This window comes from Lycorma delicatula, chromosome 6, assembly GCF_047948215.1.
Source record: "Lycorma delicatula isolate Av1 chromosome 6, ASM4794821v1, whole genome shotgun sequence".
Taxonomy (NCBI): domain Eukaryota; kingdom Metazoa; phylum Arthropoda; class Insecta; order Hemiptera; family Fulgoridae; genus Lycorma; species Lycorma delicatula.
Window position 1 is genome coordinate 26,208,847 of NC_134460.1, and position 18,663 is coordinate 26,227,509.

Here is an 18,663-nt window from a genome sequence, read left to right on the forward strand (position 1 = left end):
CAAAGCTCCCCATGCCGGGTAAGCATATGTTAGAATCGGCAGGACGTATAGCCGAAAAATGAGCAATTTTGTCGCCAGTGGATATGGGCTGGCACTGTTCAGTACTAGGTATAGTGAGGCCCTGACGGCATTTGTCCTTTGGGTTACATATTTACCATGTTCTCCTAAGGTAAGCCGGTTATCCAGGACTACTCCCAGGTACTTGACTGTTTTCCCAAAGGGGATTTTCTCTCCTGAGATTTCCAGCTGCCTGGCTGGAGCACGTGTCTTGTATGTGAACATCATTGCCAGCGATTTTTCACCGTTGACCTTGATTCTCCACATATTGAGCCACGGCTCTACTAAATTCAATTGCCGTTGGAGTCCCTCGATCGCATAATCTACACTTCCGGATTCATAATAATATGCGTATAGAGCTGTTTTGACTCCTTCCGACAACGGCATATCGTTGACGTAGGCCGTGTACAAGAACGGCGAAAGCACTGCTCCTTGGAGGACTCCAGCGGCTACGTCTCTGGTGGAAGAGATTGTTCCCCCTACGCCTACAACAAATTGTCGGTCTAATAAATAAGACCGTATCAATCTGACATAGCGACAGGGAACCGTCGTATGTGGGACTTTATACAGCAAGCCGCTATGCCAAACTTTGTCAAAGGGTTTAGCCACATCTAGAAAAAGTGTTGCAGTTACCGCTTTTCTATTTAGGCCTCCGACAAGACTGTCAAATATTTTAACCAGTTGGAGGGTCGTCGAGTGATCCTCCCTGAACCCAAATTGCTGAGGCCGTACTTCTTTTCCCAAATATCGACTAAGTCTCTCCAGAAAAATCTTTTCGAATAGCTTTGACAGCTGGTAATAAGGAAATCGGCCTGTAATTCTGGGGAAAGAGCAGACTTTCCCCAGGTTTGGGTAGGCATATCACCTTTGCAGTTTTCCAGCAATTCGGAAAATATCCAACGTACAAAACTGACGTGAATATTGTGGTTATGGTCGCTATAAGAGCGGGTGGAACATTTCGGAATGCGCGGGCACCGATCCCGTCAACACTCGGAGCCTTATCGGGGCTTGTGGCTTTGATTGCAGCGGAAACCTCCACCTCAGTGACTTGATCTATTTCTAGTGGGGCGTCCTCTATCTGTGCTAAATAATCTACGACGAAGGACTCCACCTCGGTTGTGTGGTCGTCGTTCGGGGCGGGAGGGGGGTTTGGAGTAAATTGGTTCTCCAGAGTGTCGGCGAAAACCTCCGACCTGTCTGCCTCCAAATATACCAGAAGGCCTCGTTGCCCCACAACCGGGTGGCGGGGCTTTTTCCCTTCTCGTAGTTTTTTTTTTTTTGCCTGAACACTGAGAAATGGTCATCTGAGACCGAGGCGAGGTATTCATTCCATGAATCCTCTCGATATTGTGCCAGCAGCTGTTTCACTCTGTCCGTTTGAATATAAAAAGACCTTTTATCATCGGGGGACAGGGTGATTCGGTATCTCCTTCTCAGTCGGCGCTTTTCTGCTATAGCATCAGAGACGTGAGGTGGGAGATTATTACGGATTGGCCTCGTGGTCTTATCCGTAGAGCTGTTTGACAGAGCCTCGGTCATTGACGATGTGACGCGTTCGAGACTCAAATGCGGTCACCTTAATTCTACAATGGAATAAGTTTTCCAGGTCATAAATGCCTCTGGTGGGTGGCGTTCGTTTTAAGGCAACGAGGCACGTGGGGGTCGCCCTTCCGTCCCCGTTGTCAGCTTTATAACTGAAACTGCCTCGTAACCGAACGAGGTCAGCTCCTCTTTCACCTCTTCCGGGGTGGTCCCATAAGGGATGCCCCAGATAACCACTTTGAGCTTCCTATCTTTTGGGAGCTGAAAGGTGTGAAAGGCGACTCCCTTGGAATGCATAAAACTCTGTACTTCCCTGAAGTCGCCTTCGCTGCTTAGCTGCAGCCTTACATAGAGCCCGGTACTTTTGGCTACCAGGCGCCCTCTCATAATGGCGGAGATTGCTTTCGCCAGCGTTGGTTACTCCTTGGGTCAGTCCAACATGATTTTTTTTTTTACAATCAGAGGTTAATAATTATTGATAAATAAATATATTTAAATTAAAACAAATTAAAAAAAATTAGATGAAGTCTCATTCAAACCGATGTGCTTCTAAGATCCCTTCTAAGATCCAAATATTTCATTAATTAAAATTTCATTTGACTATAACTCTGGAACCAATGAAAATAAGTACCACTTAAGATATATCTTTGAAAAGCTCTCTATGAGGGCTTATTATTGCAGTTAAGAAAAAGTCAAAAATCCAGTTTTTTTGGATTTTTGGTTTTTTTGGATGCTTTTGGTTCAGTCGATTGCAATCAAAAAGGGAGGTGTACAACTAGATGTTACAACAGTCCTAAATCCAAAATTTCAACATCCTATGGCTAATTTTTGAGTTATACGAGATACATACGTACGTACGGAAGTCACCCCGAAACTAGTCAAAGTGGATTCAACGATGATCAAACATTTTGATCATCGTTGAATCCACTTTGACTAGTTTCGATCTTTTGATCTCCGTTGAGATCTGAAAACCGAAATTTTTCGCGATCACACTACTTCCTTTATTGCGTACAAGGAAGTAAAAATGACATTAAAGGAAACAATATTTAAGATAAACCTACCTAAGAAATATTTTTTTCATTTCAAACGGGGGCGAGTCACTTTTGCTTGGGAAAATTGTCTTTCTTAAAATAAAATGTAATATTTAAAGGGACAAAAATTAAGAGTAATTAGATTTGAAACATAATTTAATAATAACTATCAGTTACCGAATTTTTTATCAAGGAAAGGTTCCCTAATCCGGATAAAAACTAATAAATGAAAGAACTTTGTGTCGTTTATTTAGAATAGTAATATTACTTGAATTTTTGTTAGATATACGCGGAAGCATGGAAGTGTTTGACATTCGGACAAAAATCACAGGTATGGGTGTTATATCTGTCATAAAAGTTTTCAAAGACTTTGTGAAAATAGTATTTTAACATTTTATCCATACATATACACAAAAATATATTTTATTTCTTTTTAAATTATTAAGCACAAATTTAAAAAGATATTAGTATTATCACCACCATCTGAATTATCTTTGTTTAACTCCAACCAATATATAGTTACGCTTAATTCTATTTATTTGCTCCATTGCAGTACATTCTAAGAATTTTAAGGTTCAACTGACGGAAATATCTTTTTTTTATATTTTTCTGTTTAGTTCTGGAACCACCGTAAGGAATTACTTCAGAAGATTAATGAGAATAATATGCATTAATGTAAATGAAGTCTAGCATTATACAGCGTCAGGTCGACCATTCTTGAGATATGTGGTTAATTGAAACCCAACCACCAAAGAACACCGGTATCCACGATCTAGTGCTCAAATCTAGACCTGACCTGAACTGACTCCTAGCATGGCCAGTCACGTTTTTATAGTATACATATATAGTGTACGTAAGTAAAAGTTAAAATTATTGTCCAAAGATTTATTATGTAAAAAATATCTCTTTAAAAAAATGAACTTAGAAACTTCTCAGATAAATTATATAATAATCTAATCGAAAAAATTTCAAATGTTAATCCTCTTATATTTTTAGTAACTGTTAATGGTAAAGCTACTATTTTACAAATCCTTTACTTAGAGGTAATTACTAGGAGTTACCAAAGGAGCTATTTTATAAAATCTAATTCTAAATTATTTGATTAAAATAAAATTATATTTTACTTATTGTTGAACAACCATGGAAACAATCATGAAAACATCGTTGATAGCTTACAATATTTTGTTCGAATTCAAACCGTTTTCTTTTTACATTCGTAAGCCAAAATTTAATAGCTCGGGTCATTCTTGTTTTTCACTGTAAATTTTGCTTTTAACGACTAAAAAGAAAAAAAATTGTACGCTAGCAACGTTGTTTTTTAATTAAAACTTTCTCATTACCCCATAACTTTGGTTAACACTATGGAATTATGAGAATTATTCAATTCATGGTTTGAATCCAATTATATAAAAAAAAGTGAATGATATATATTTAAAAATTTTTCATTTAAACAATATATATATGTATATATATTTTTTTGATATAATTTTTTTTTCATCAATAAAAACCAGTGTAAGGTTTTATACAAAACAATGGCGAGGTCACGATCAGGAAATGTCCTGACCTGCTTCTCAATTTTTTTCTGTTTATCGGAACCAATGTAAGGTATTACTTCAGAGGATGAATGTATATTAAGAGTAGTCTTGTACAGTCTCAGGTCGACCTTTCCTGAAATGTGTGGTTAATTGAAACTCAAACACTGGTAATCACGATTTAGTATTCAAATCCTTATAAAAGTAATTGTTTTCACTAGGATTTGAACCTTAGAACTCTCGACTTCAAAATCAACTGATTTGCGATGACGAGTTCACCACTAGACCAACCCAGTGAGTTACTTTTATTTTAGCTGCTATTCACGCAAAGCGGACCAATGGTGGTGCGCCGGGCGGCTACGCGCAGCCCATGAACGATTCATTCGTTCGAATGATTTATATTTATCGAATGATTCATTTGTCCAACCCATTTATACTTATTGATAAGAACGATTTATCTGAAATAATATTTGTGTTTTGGGGGTAAAAAAGGAATGGGTTAGAGCTGTGTTAAAAAATTACAACTCAAGAAACTGCTAAAATGGTCAGGATTTTGAACATTCGTTGTAAACGTTTTTGTTGTTAGTACGTTAAATTCATGAACGCTATTTTTTTGAACTTTTTAAAAACTTTTTTTAGTTTATTTTAACTTTTAATAATAATTTTAGAATTAAATTTCATCATAATTCACCCCCACCCCAAAAAGAAACAAATCTTAGGTAACTTTTTATTTGTTTTTAGATTTTTCAGTGGACGTTTTTTTAGTTTCTTTCATTTAACATAGTAAACATAGACAAATCAAAACGTTTTCTTTGGACGTGAGTTTTGGATTGAGGGAAAAGACAAAAGTAAAAAATTATCAATTTTTGAATCTTATAAACTTTTTTTATATATCATTATTTTTCTGTTGTGCATGAATGAATAACCAGTGCTAGAAAAATAATACATTTTTTTGCCAGATATTTTTTTACTTTTTTGAGCTATTTATTTAAAAGTCTAATCATTATTTTAAAACATTTTTCATTACTTTTTTTAATCTTATTTTAATTTGAAATGTCCTTTTAGGCTTTGAAAAGAATCACTATCCGTATGAAAATAGTCGTTTCAATGAAATGCAAAACGCTAGAACCACGAGTGTCTTGATAAGAATAAGAAAAATAATTCAGGGACCCAGTTAAAATGCTCAAGCGAAAGCTTTCAGAAGTTTCTAGAAGTATAGTATTCGCATATTCCCTAAACAAATGAGTTTTCTTTAATCATGTTCAAATCTATTTGTACAATATAAAAACTTTCTTGAAGAATTTCCCGTTAGAAACTTTGAATATCAGAATGTCATTATACTAATGTTACACTTCATCATTGTTATTATGTATAATATTATCCAACTATGTTTTTTTAAAACCTCTTAAAATCGTCTTTAAAAATCTATTACCGTGTTCTGAAACTAAAAGTACAAGGCTTCTAAAACCTTGTATATTTAGTTTCAAATACACTAAATAAACTAAACTCAATTTTTAGTTTTCAAAACAGGTTTTATTGTTTAAATTTAAGCTATCTGGTAGAGATTTTCTATGAGACAATCAATGGAACTTCGTTTAATAAAATAAACTATAAAAAAATATAATTAAAATAATATAAAATATAATTATAAAAAAATAAATAAAACTGACTTAAAAAAAAATATTATTGAAAACTAAAAAAAAATTTTATTTTTTCAGTTCTAAATTAAAAATTTAGATATCCGGGTCAAATAAAGAATCAGCAACTACCAAAAATTTACTTTCTTTTAATTTAGCATCGACTTTAAAAATTCTAAATTTAAAGAAAAATTTTAAAATATAAAATAATTTTGTGTGTAGATATATTTGATTTTTTTTTCAGTTTTTATTTTCATTTTAAATTTTAAAAATCGTTTAATATTTGGAAAAGCTTACAAAAAAGGTGCTTTTATAAAAATACCATTACGAGAAATTGCATCTTGTTAAAAGTAAGATAAGAAATTACATGGAAACTGCTAACGAGCATGAATTAAAATTCTTTGGAATTCGGAAATAATATACCTTTTTACGTTATGTTTATCAATTAATATTCTGGAAATTGTACGTGAAAACTTTGAATATCATTATAAATTAGACTTTAGGCTCGTTTTTATTTTTAATTTTTAATGGTTGTAGACAACTTGAAACACTAATCTAACTTATCCCAAAAAATGACGGTGTAGCTATCTATTAGAGTAACAATTTGCCACGTCAGGCTTAATATAAAAACTGAGAAAAGAAGTGGTTCATCATTGTTTTTTCATTGAGGCAAAATAAACGGTTGCATATTCTACATGAAAACACCACCTATATTCAGTCCTACGATTTTTTTTTTTATTTTTCAGGACCATTCCTGAGACGTGTGATAAATTGAACCCGAATCACCAAAGTATACCGGTATAGTATTTAAATCCGTATAAAAGCAACTACCTTTTACTAGCATTTGAACCTCAGAACTAAGCACCTGAACCTCAGCTGTTAAACAACTGATTTGTGACAACGAATTAACCATTAGGCCAGCCCGGTGTGGGTAAACCTATAAATGATATTAATATCCTCTTCGACACAGCTATACGGTGAGTACCATTACTCTCTTGTAGCTTAGTTGTTTTACATTCGTTATCACCATATGAAAGAATCGAATAATTATTGTAATGTACATATTAACTTTCCTTTTTCTTTACTGAAAGAACGTGACTCAAATACGCTACTTAAACTCACTAGAGAAATAACGCCGTATGTCATTAAGAATGACAATTAATAGTCATTGGAGTTAATCATTAAGTTAATAAAGATAATTAAAAAAAATCATTAAATATAGAAATTTTTGTTCAAAAATTTTTCACTTAGTGGAAAAACATACAATTTTATAATTAGAGGATGTTATTTTCTACAAAATACACACAGAATCATTTGAATATATCCGTTTGATGAAAAACAAGAAATTTGTATATACATTTAAAAAAATGAATATACTGGTCGAATTACCGGCCTCCGTGACGCGAGTTGTAGCTTCTCGGCGTTTCATCCGGGGGTCCTGGGTTCGAATTCCAGTCAGGTACGCCATTTTTCATACGCTACATTTCCATATCCCACGCACAACCTTCAAGTTTATGTGGCGATATCATCAACCAAAAAGAAAAAAAAAATTGAGAATTCCTACTGAAGTCTGTTAAAAATTAACAAAGAGTAATCGATTATCGAATTCTGGATTTGATAAAAATGAGGCTTAAACGAGTTAAAATTAAAAAAAAAGATTCCTTTAGGCACGCCGGAAAGCGGAGGTAGATTTCACCGGTGCTAAAAAGGAAATAAAAAGATTTCCACCTTAAAGTTAAGAGAAACTTCAAATTTACTCAATACGACAATGGTTGCATGTGAAAAAAGTTTCACAGTTTAACCGATTCGATACTGTGCCTTTTAAGGGAGGTTTTTTGCTCTCGAAACACCATTTTTTCCACCCCCTGGCCAAATGGATGGTGATATAAAAAAATTTTACTTAAATAAGTTTTAGGCCGTTATCCAAAGAATAGTAGGAACTTTAAACGAATTCGATATTTTACTTAATATGAAACTTATAGCGATATTTTGTTTTTTTTTCGAAAAAACTTCCCCATTTCCACCCCATGGTTCGATTTTACCCATTAACGAACTCGACCGAGATTTTGGGTAGTTATATTTTATGTATCAATTTGAAAGTGATTGGCAGAAAATGACAGCAGTTATCGTGTCCACAAGAAAGTGAAATAAATAAATATATATACACATATAAACTTTTGAATTGACGTGGTTTTGGAGTCTGGGAGATATAAAACGCGAAGATATGTCGAAATTTTCCGGAAGTCGAATAATGGTACTCATTACAATAGGGGTAGTTATCTTATGAAATCTACCTAATACACTATTGAGAAAATCTATTCAAATAAAACTTTGCTTCAAAAAGGAATTTATTTTTGTCGATTTTTTTTGAGGTTTTTAAATTTGTAAAGCACAAAATATACATAAATATAGACCTATGTTAAAGTAATTATAAAATTACTTTCTGAAATGATCGATGGAAACAAAGAGTTGGTAAAGCATGAACTGTGATGTGATGATGTTTCTTTTTATTTTGCTACGTTTGTACAAGAGATCAAAACAAATGACATCATTACAATGGCACAAAATTACGGCAGTTATTGTGTCCCCAAAAAAGTAATATATATATATATATATATATATATATATATATACATAAACTTTTTAGCTGACGGTGGTTTAGGGGTCTAGGGGATGTGAAACGCGAAGATATGTCGAAATTTTTCGGAAGTCGAATCATATTATCCATTACAATAGGTAGCTTTCTTATGAAATGTAACTAAAAAAGTAAACCCGTTAGAATTATGACCTCAATATTTTTTATTGGTTAAAAAAAATTAAAATTGCTGTGTAATAAAAACACTAAAAATAAAACGTCTTTCAAAAGGACATCACATTTTACAGTATTTAATTTGTATTTTAATTAGTTAAATGTAATATATTTTCCCCAAATACATTATGTTATCTGCTTGCTATTGCTAAGTTAAATTATCAAGACCGCTTTTTATGTAATTCCATCAATACCTTTGATAATTTAAATTAAGTAAAAAAATATTAGGACACTTACATGAAATTAACATATATCACATAAAGTTAGGTAATCCAGTAGACTTGTACTGCAGTATGAATGTCGCTCTGTTATACATTCTGCAAAGTTTTTAAAAACACACATCTTATTAAACTAAGGACACAGGAAAAAATTATCGTTTTAAATAATATTCAAGTAAAATATCAATTTAAAACAAATAAATTTTCGTTCGAACAATCCCACTGTATCTAACTCGTTAAACACACGGCAATTAAAAGGTGAAGTACTACATTACTACTTATAACGCATGCGCCAATTCTTCTTATGTATTATTTTTATAACGCTGATAAAATACTCACTTGAAAATCTCATTGAATTTAAATGATACTAAAATTAACGTTTAATTATTCAACATTTTATCGATTAGAAAGAGCTAAGGTAAAAAAGTTAACTATGTTAATTGATTATATAGCTGCTTAGAAGAATTGGTGATAAATGACTAGCGTCACATTCACACATTCATTGTCAATGTATACTCCAACCATTATCTACCTCTCTTCCTCTCACTGTTTCTCTCTCTCTTACTTATTTCTTCATCCTTGCGTGTGTATATATATATATATATATATATATATATATATACCTGTTATAAAAATACGAGTAGTACGTTATCATTAATCATACCACTACTCATTTTTTTTTCTCTTGATAAGAGTTACAAAAATAGAAATTAAAAAAAAAAAAAAAAAATATATAGAATGGATCATGTTCTCTGTACGTGTTCATTTATAAATTAGATCGCGGGAAAATCTTATTAATGCTTATGAATTCATTTTCCATTTTGGTATAATAATAACTCTTATACAGAGTGAACAACATAAAACTGAACCCATAAAGCTACCGCTGCAGAATCGGTAGGTTATGTTAGAATTAAATTTTATAAATGATACGGATAAATTAAATAAGAAAAACATAAAACGTAAGTTAAATGTTGCATTTATTTACCTTATTATTACAAAATATGTTCAAAATGATCAACCTGGGCGTCGATGCTCGACTGATCATATTGAGAGTCATCTGGCGCCCAACGTTGTTGTCAATTGCGTTGATTTCTCATTGAATGTTCACCTTCAGTTCATTAATATTGTGGGGATTAGATGCATAAACTCTCTCCTTTATGTAGCCTTAAAGGAAAAAATCGCAAATAGACAACCCTGGGGAACGTGTTGACCTCCGTCCTCTGCTGACAGCTCGTTCATTTGTGAAAGCTGCATGAACACGATTCAGTGAAACGTTTGATGTGTGATAAGTTGCTTCGTCTTTTTAGAAGAAACTGTTTTCTTTTTCATTATCAGTTAATTGAGCATAGAATTCTTCGAAAATTGTGAGGTAAACTTGTGTATTGACAGTCCGGTCAAAAAATATTTGTCCCGCTATACGATTACTGGAATCGGCACACCAAACACCAATTTTCTTATCGTGAAGTGGATGCTCGAATATCTCGTGAGGATTCCTCATCATCCAGTACCTGGTGTTCTGCGTATTAACATGACCGGATGGCGTATCAACATGCCTCCTCTGACATGATATACGACATCGGGTCTATCTGTCCACCAACAATGTTTTCGAGAAGCCAGTTGCAATAATCAAGGCGTTTCGGTTTGTCTGTCTTCTTCAGTTGTTGCACAGTTGTAACGCGGTACGGTTTCAATTTTAATTCATGAAGAATTTCACGACAAGATATGTATTTAACATCAGATAGTTGGGATTATTTGTGTAATGATTTTTTGGACATGCAGTAATTCTTTCAGTATTGGCAATGCCTGTAGAGTTCTAACGGAAGGTTGCCTATTTCGTTTTGCATTTGAAATCGCATCTGTTGTACGCCACTTTTTAACTAAATCGTGTGTGCTACTCTCCGCTAGGATACAGGCATTCGGAAATTTTTCTACCGATATTTGACGTGATTCTTCAAACGATCCAGAACGAATATAGACCTCAATCATAGCTATCCTCTCCTGGATTGAGTAAGGCATTTTACACAAACACAACTGCACTGCAACAAAACGTATACTGCACTGAACGTAACCACCTGACAAACGGCAGCAACAATCAGTAGTAACATATACATCCACTAGTCGCGCTAGTTGTGTGAGAGTCTTTCATAAATAGTGTTGGGTAGCGGTTTCATTATCAGTTCAGTTTTATGTTGCTCACTCTGTATATAAAGAAATATTTTATTCTTGTCCTGTTTAATTGTTTTTATAAATTATCCATTTGCTTGCGCTTTTTATAATAAAAGAAATTGTTATCATACTGCATTACTCCTGGCTTAGCGTGCAAAAATAAAATTGATTAAGCTTTTCGTAAAAGCTGATAAGACTAGCTTTAGGTTGATAACTATTTTTATTTATATTTTTCCCTGATTACAGACGTGATAAAATTTACAGTATTTGATAATCTTGTACGTAAACTTTCTGTTTATTGTAATATCTTTTTAAGGGGATGAATAAATTTTAATGAAATGAGTATCAAACGATTTGTTTCAGTCGTTCAACTGTGACGACAGTGGATACCGGTGTACTCTGGTGGTCGGAGTTCAATTAACCACACGACTCAGGAACGGTCGGCCTGAGTCTGTACAGGACTATACAGTTCATTTATACGTCACACATATCATTGTCATTTGATTAGGTCACGGGGGGTTGCTTATTTTCATTAGTTGAACGGATTGCATGCGACGTACACAATAGAAATAGTATATAAAATAGTGTGATTTTTTTTAAATATATAGAATTACTTTGTAATAATAACGTAGCGGAGCAGCAAGAGGTCACTAGTAATTAGTGGATGTGAAATATTTGGTAAAATTAATTAAAATTTACAAATTCTCGTTGATTTTATCGAGGATATTAGAGAATCATAATTTTTTAATTATTCAGTTCGACCTGCACTTGTACTTACATCATTTTATGCGAGAATTTCGCTGAGAAATAACTTGCTAATCCTAAAACTACGTAAATTAAGATTATTTATGAACACAATTTTGCAAAATTAATTTTTATAAAATTACTATTATTATTTTAACTGTAATTAACAAGTAATGTAATATTACAATTATTTTATGAAGATTATTATATATTATTACAGTTGTATATTCTCAATAAGACATAAAAAAACTCATTATATATTTGTTTATAACGCATAATCATTCGATGATTTTGTTTCTTAATTAATCAGTGAAATCCTCAATTTTAGTGTTCATTAAAGGCACAACTGAAATTTTTTTCACGTACTCAAAGAAGTTAACTGTATTCTTACTAAATAATTATAAGATTTTCTGATCTTGTCACTCATTCTTATTACTAACAAATTAATTTATAAAAAACCATGTTACAGAAAATAAAAAAATGGTAAATGGTAATTGGTCTGTTGAGAATTCATAAAGAGATAAAAAGTATTTGGAAAGCATAGCGGATGTTCTTTTTTTTAATTAATGTTCACCCATTATTAAGATTCAATAAAATTTATCAGGAGATAAACAAGTGATAATTTCAATGATTAAATACATATTGTGTAAATGAATGAATTTCATCTAAATATAAAATATGAGAAAAGATAAAAGATAAGGGAATTATGTAATCATGCTAGGCTAATTATCGACCAACAGGTTGCGGTTTAATCTCTATTAATTACAAGTTTGCGAAAATACAGTATTAAACTACACGAGTTTATGTTGATTGGAAAATAATAGAATAAATTTAAAAATTTCAAATTAAAGACACTGAACTGGAAATTGTAAATATTAAACAATTCTAGGGACGATAAAAGAAAATCCAATTAGCCTAGTTTCATTAACATTAAATCTGGTTAAAATCGGTTCAGCAGTTTTACTTGATCCGTAAACGAAATGAAACAGAAAATTGAGATTTATGATAATTTAATTCTTATTAATTTAATATTAATAACGAAGATATAATAACACAAGTGGTTCTGCGCCGATAAAAGTTTAGTTTTATTACGTTTACGGAATGAAAAGTATAATCTTAGAAATAATGTTGTTGCATATTTAATCACGCTTTAAAACTGATATTAAAGCAACATTTATCTAGCTATCAAAGGAATAATACAGTACAAAAGATATTCTCAGATAATTTTTTACATTTAAAAATAAATTCAAGGTGGGAAAATTATTTAAAATTTAATCTACAGAGAGACATCATTTTTTAGTGTTAATTTAATTTTTTGTTATCTCGTTAAGTACCTTGTTAGTATAGATATATTTGATAAATTTTTGATTAAGTTATTATTAAAAATTAATATACGATATCAATTGAGAAACGATAATCGATGTTCAACTTAAGATATCAATGTTATTAATATCCTAATCTATTTACATTAATGCACTTATACTTGAAATAATTATAGTGCCTGGTTTTTTCCAGTCGTACCATTAATGTTTGTAGTATCAATTGACTTAAGAATCGATCGACAGTTGCCTAATTTGATGTTTTTTAATATAAAACAAAATTTGAAATATTAAACAAACAACTTAAAACTAACCAACATATTTGATGATGGTAAATTAAATATCAGGGGTCAGGTCAGGTCAGGTTCAATTAGGATTAGACTTACATTTCAATCCTTGATTTTCGTTTACTAAAATAAATTTATATAGAATAAGGCATATAGGTAATTAAAATTTTTTCGAAGAAGGCATAATAACCAAAAAACTTTTTTTTTTCTTTATTATTGATTTCCCATTTATATTGGTAAGACTATGCACCCAGGTTCCATTTGAGAATTGCGGTTGTGATGTCCATACGTAAACGTGAGGTTATCTTCGATTTTTATAACTATTTGTGTACTGCATTCGTGTTGCTGTTGCCAGACGCCGAAAATATTGCGGTATAACCGTCTCGTACAAATTTATCAGTTATTTGACTGTTGTATTCACTTTCATGATATATATACAACACCAACAGATCGATAAGCCTGTCGCTGTAATCTATTGTCCAGTCACATAAATCGGAATGCTCATCTAATCGTCAAACGATAAATTGTGTCAAACGATAAAAACGATAGTTGTGTTCTAAAGAATTCGAAGACAACCGTGTAGATACTAGGACAAAGTTATCGTGTGATATTACATATATTATGTTAATGTAGCTGCACGGTATTCTATGCCTTGTAGAACGCACGGTGAAACCTGCTATCACCGACCAGACTACACGCAGCATAATAAAGGATTTATGGATTTGCAGACAGTTTACATCAAACCTGGAGTAATTCAGATTAAATTAGAAACTAATTTAAATATTGTAGATGTACTTTTCATCTCGCCATCATACTCGAACCCACAAACGAAGAAACGAGAAGTTTTTGATTAATTTTGTAATTACGATTTGTCATGACGACACTCGTGTGTTTTAAAAGAATCATTCGAAGTTTATACGGATAATATTATGGATAAAAAAATTAATCGAAATTTATACGGATAATATTTATACTGACATATGCTTATTATGATCATAATCAGTTTTATTCGTAGATGCTGATAATAAATAATAATTATCCGCATAAATTTCGAATCATTCTTTTAATATACACGACTATCGTCATAACAAGTCGCAGTTGCAAAATGAATTAAAAATTTCTGGTTACTTCGTTTGTGGATTCGAGTATGATAGAGAGAAGAAAAGTCCTTCCACAGTATTTAAATTAGTTTCTAATTCAAACTGAATTACTCCAGTTTCGATGCAAGCTCTCTGAAAATCCATAAATCCTTACTAATGTTGGGTGTAGTCCGGTCGGTGATGGCAGGTTTCATCGTGCGTTGTACAAGGTATCGCATACCGTGCAGCTAAATTCACATAATATATGTAATATCATACGATAACTTTATCTTTGCATCTACACGGTTGTCTTAGAACTCTGTAGACCACAACTCTAATTTTATCGTTTGACGATTAGATGAGCATTGCGATTTATGCGATGTTTGTATGAGACGGCTGTACTGAAACATTTTCGGCGTCTGGCAACAGCAACAGGACTGCAGTACATGAGTACATATAAAAAAATTGACGATAACCTGAAGTTTACGACCTAACATCTCAACCGTAATGATCGAATGGAGAATTGGAGCATCCTCCAACTAAATTTTTTATTCCGTATAACCTAAGAGAAAATTAAAAAAAAAATATTTATCAGATTATAAATTTATCAAATATTGTTAATAAATTTCTGATTGTGTCTCAACCCGATCGCTGATAAATATCTTATTTGCGATCTTTCCAGTCGCTGTTAGCAATCAAAAACCCCTCTCTTTAATCTGTTATTATAAGAATTGTAAATATAAATAAAAATTATATAAAAAGTGGAGTTGGTGCACTTCTGCCCATACTGGCGTCTGTATCAATTATTCTTGGGTTTGATTCTCAGCATACCTCCTGTGCGGTCTAGCGGATCGGTTTGTATTCCAGTTGGTTACTTCTACATTCTACATAATTCCTTTGATGAAGAAGGTTGTTTTTTTTTAATCTATTTTCGGGAAGCGAATTTAATATTTAAAAAAAATAGTTACTTTTTAACCATTTTTAGGCATTCTAAACCCTTCTAAAATGTGAACGTAAAAAATTACAACTACTGGCAAGGTTTTGTTTTTAAATCTATAATTCATTCATCGTACTCGTTAAAAAAATATATCAATTCATATCCAAGGTCGTAATAATAAAATAGGACATATGAGTTTTACTTTTTCGTTTAAGTAAAAGTATTGTAATTCCATTAATTCTGTAACACCTCTGTTTTTTATGGCTTACTGTTATAACAATATTTTTATTGATAGTAATAAAATTTACTTAACTTTGTAGGTTTATGCAATAATTATATTATCGTAAAAACAATTTTATTGCCGTGGTTTGTTATATTTATTTGTTATTATGTCATTTTCTAGAAAATTTATTGTGGTACTTATATAGCATGAGAAATATAATATTAAATTCCTGTTTTATAAGAATAATTTTGCGGTATTTCTCCTCGTAGAAATTATAAAATTGATTGTAAATATAAATTTCTGATTACAAATTTGCTGTTACAGGTACCAAAGGACACGATGGTTTTTATTTATTTATAGATAAGTAGCTTCAACATGAACAATGTTTTTTTTTAGTTTTTTTTTTAGGGAGCACAACAAAAGTTCGTTATTAGCGCCGGAAATCAATGATTTTACATTACGTAAACTAATTTTTAATATTTGCGCTGACTGTAACGGTATATAAACTAAATAACAGAAAAAAATAAATTAAAAAATAAAGTTAAACCGCACAACAACACGGGAAAAGGTAAATCACGACATAAAATATTAAGAAAGTATTAGATAATCGAATATAGAAGTCCGACTTTAAGAAAGAACAAGATATTCGATACATCCTCAGTTTGTTTCCTCAAATATCTCGGACGATAGATCCTAATTTAAATTTTCGACGTAACGCCGTATACCACACGCGGTCCACAACGATGCAGTGTATCGTTTAGCTGTATAAACACCTTTGTAATAGTTACTGATGAAATACAGAAAACGAGTACACAGAATACAAGTATATTAAAGAATAAATTAGGAAAAATGTTTAAGGCTAATAAAGATCCCGGTTAGGTTATTTATTTTGCACACATTGATGAAATTTTGTGGGTTTTTTAAACAATTATCTAGCTTCTCAAAATTTGTGAATCTTTTACCGTTGAAAAAAAAACATGAAAACATCAACTTCCAGGACCATCGTTAGATATTACTTCAGAGGATGAGATGAATGACAATTTTTGTAGCGTGTGAAAATGCCATGCCGTACCGGGATTCGAACCCGGGACCTCCGCATAAAGGCCGAGACGCTCCCACTGGCGCTACGGAGGCTGGCCTTTTCGTTAGTTTACTTTTAAGAAATTAAACTTTCATATAAAATAAACTCATAAATTATCTATAATGGGTTGTTAGAAATATGATAATTTTAACATTCTAATCGAAAAAATTTCAAATGATAATCTTATCTTTTTAATAACTGTTAATGTTAAATTCTGTATTTTACACGTAGCTAGGAGCTATTTTATAAAATTTTATTATAAATCTTTTGATTATAATAAAATTATATTATTACTTATTGTTGCGTAACCGTAGAAATAAAAAAAAAATAAAATTATTAAGTCCGGTCAGTGATAGCAGGTTTCATCGTGCGTTTTACAAGACATTGAATACCGTGCAGCTACATTCAAATAATATAAGAATATCATACGATAACTTTGTCCTAGCATTTACACGAGTGTCTTAGAACTCTGTAGAACACAACTCTAATTTTATCGTTTGACGATTAGATGAGCATTGCGATTTATGCGAGTGGACTATAGACATATCAGAGCGATAGGCTTGTCGATGTGTTCCTGTTGTATATACCATGCAACTGAATACTACAGTCAAATAACTGATACATTTGTATAAGACGGTTGTGCTGCAATACTTTCGGCGTCTGGTAACAGCAACATGACTGCATTACTTAAATACATATAAAAATATGGTCGATAACCTCAAGTTTACGACCAAACATCACCGCAATGCTCGAATGGAACCGAGAGTAAAATTATTTATTCCGAATAGCCTAAGAAAATTTAAAAAAATATTTATCAAATTATAAATTTAACAAATATTGTTAATAAATGTCCGACTGTATCTCGACCCGATCGCTGATAAATATCTTATATGCGATCTTTCTTGTCGCTGTTAGCAGTCAAAAACTCTGTTTAATGTGTCTGTTATTATCAGAATTGTAAATGTAAATAAAAATTGTATAAATAGTGGACTTAGTGAACTTCTGCATATATACTGGCGTCTGTATCAGTTTTTCCTGGGTTTGAGTCTCAGAATGCCTCCTGTGCGGTCTCGTGGATCGGTTTGTATTTCAGTTGGTTGCTTTCACATTTTATATAATTCCTTTGATTGTGGAGGTCGTGTTTTTTTAGAAATCTATTTTCACCAGTTTTTATTTAATAACGTCATAATATATTTTAACAAGTGTTATGTTATTGTGATGCGATGTTTTAATAAAAATTACTAGAATATTTCAGTTCTTATAAAAGAAACGTAGGAATATAAATACCGTGAAATATTTTTTTAATTAATGAAAGTTAAATAAAAACAAGATTATTTTTAAATATTTGGAAAATAGCCTTGTAGTTATTTGTATTTGTGCATTGTTAATTGCGGTAAAGAACGGTTAAATTTCAGGTTTAACCAGCATTTGTCCTTTTGGTACATTTTATTTCTCTGTTAACTTGTGCAAATTGATAAATAAATAAATACCTGCAAAATGTAGAATTAAGTATAAATTTGTAAGCGCATAAAAGAGGTTTAAAAGACCATTCTGCGCATTTGTATATTTGTTTGCTGTTTAGTGTTTAGTTTAAACAGATGTTTCCTACGTACCTTTTTCGTGGATAATTTTCTCGTACGATTTTGTACTGTATTCTATACATTTTTTACTTTGTCCTTTTATTAAATAATCAGTGTAATTAAAACTTATTGCTTTAAGTTACAATTTATTTTTTTTATTAAAGAGAAAACAAAAAATAAAGTAATATTTTATAATTAAAATTATTTTAAGTTAAATTTTTTTTTTAAATGGCACAGATGGGTATATAATATTATTCATATATAAATAAATGAAATACAACCTTACCAACAATTCCTCCGCAGTCTCTTTTCTAGTACTTTCCACCATCCTCAGGAAATGTGAATCGTCAATTTATATCGTTAAAATTACATTATGTAAAAAGTAAATTTAAAATCACAACTGGTCGTCATAGTATAAAGT

General features: G+C 31.7%; 1 protein-coding gene across 1 annotated transcript in view; it reads right to left on the reverse strand.

The window, feature by feature from the left end:
• Positions 1 to 9,193, reverse strand: part of LOC142326761 (noggin-like) — a 244,484-nt gene extending 235,291 nt beyond the window's left edge. The window contains exon 1 of the mRNA XM_075369453.1: positions 8,846 to 9,193. The gene's annotated coding sequence lies outside the window, so the exon portion shown is untranslated. The remainder of the gene's footprint in view (positions 1 to 8,845) is intronic.
• Positions 9,194 to 18,663: the final 9,470 nt, after the last annotated feature.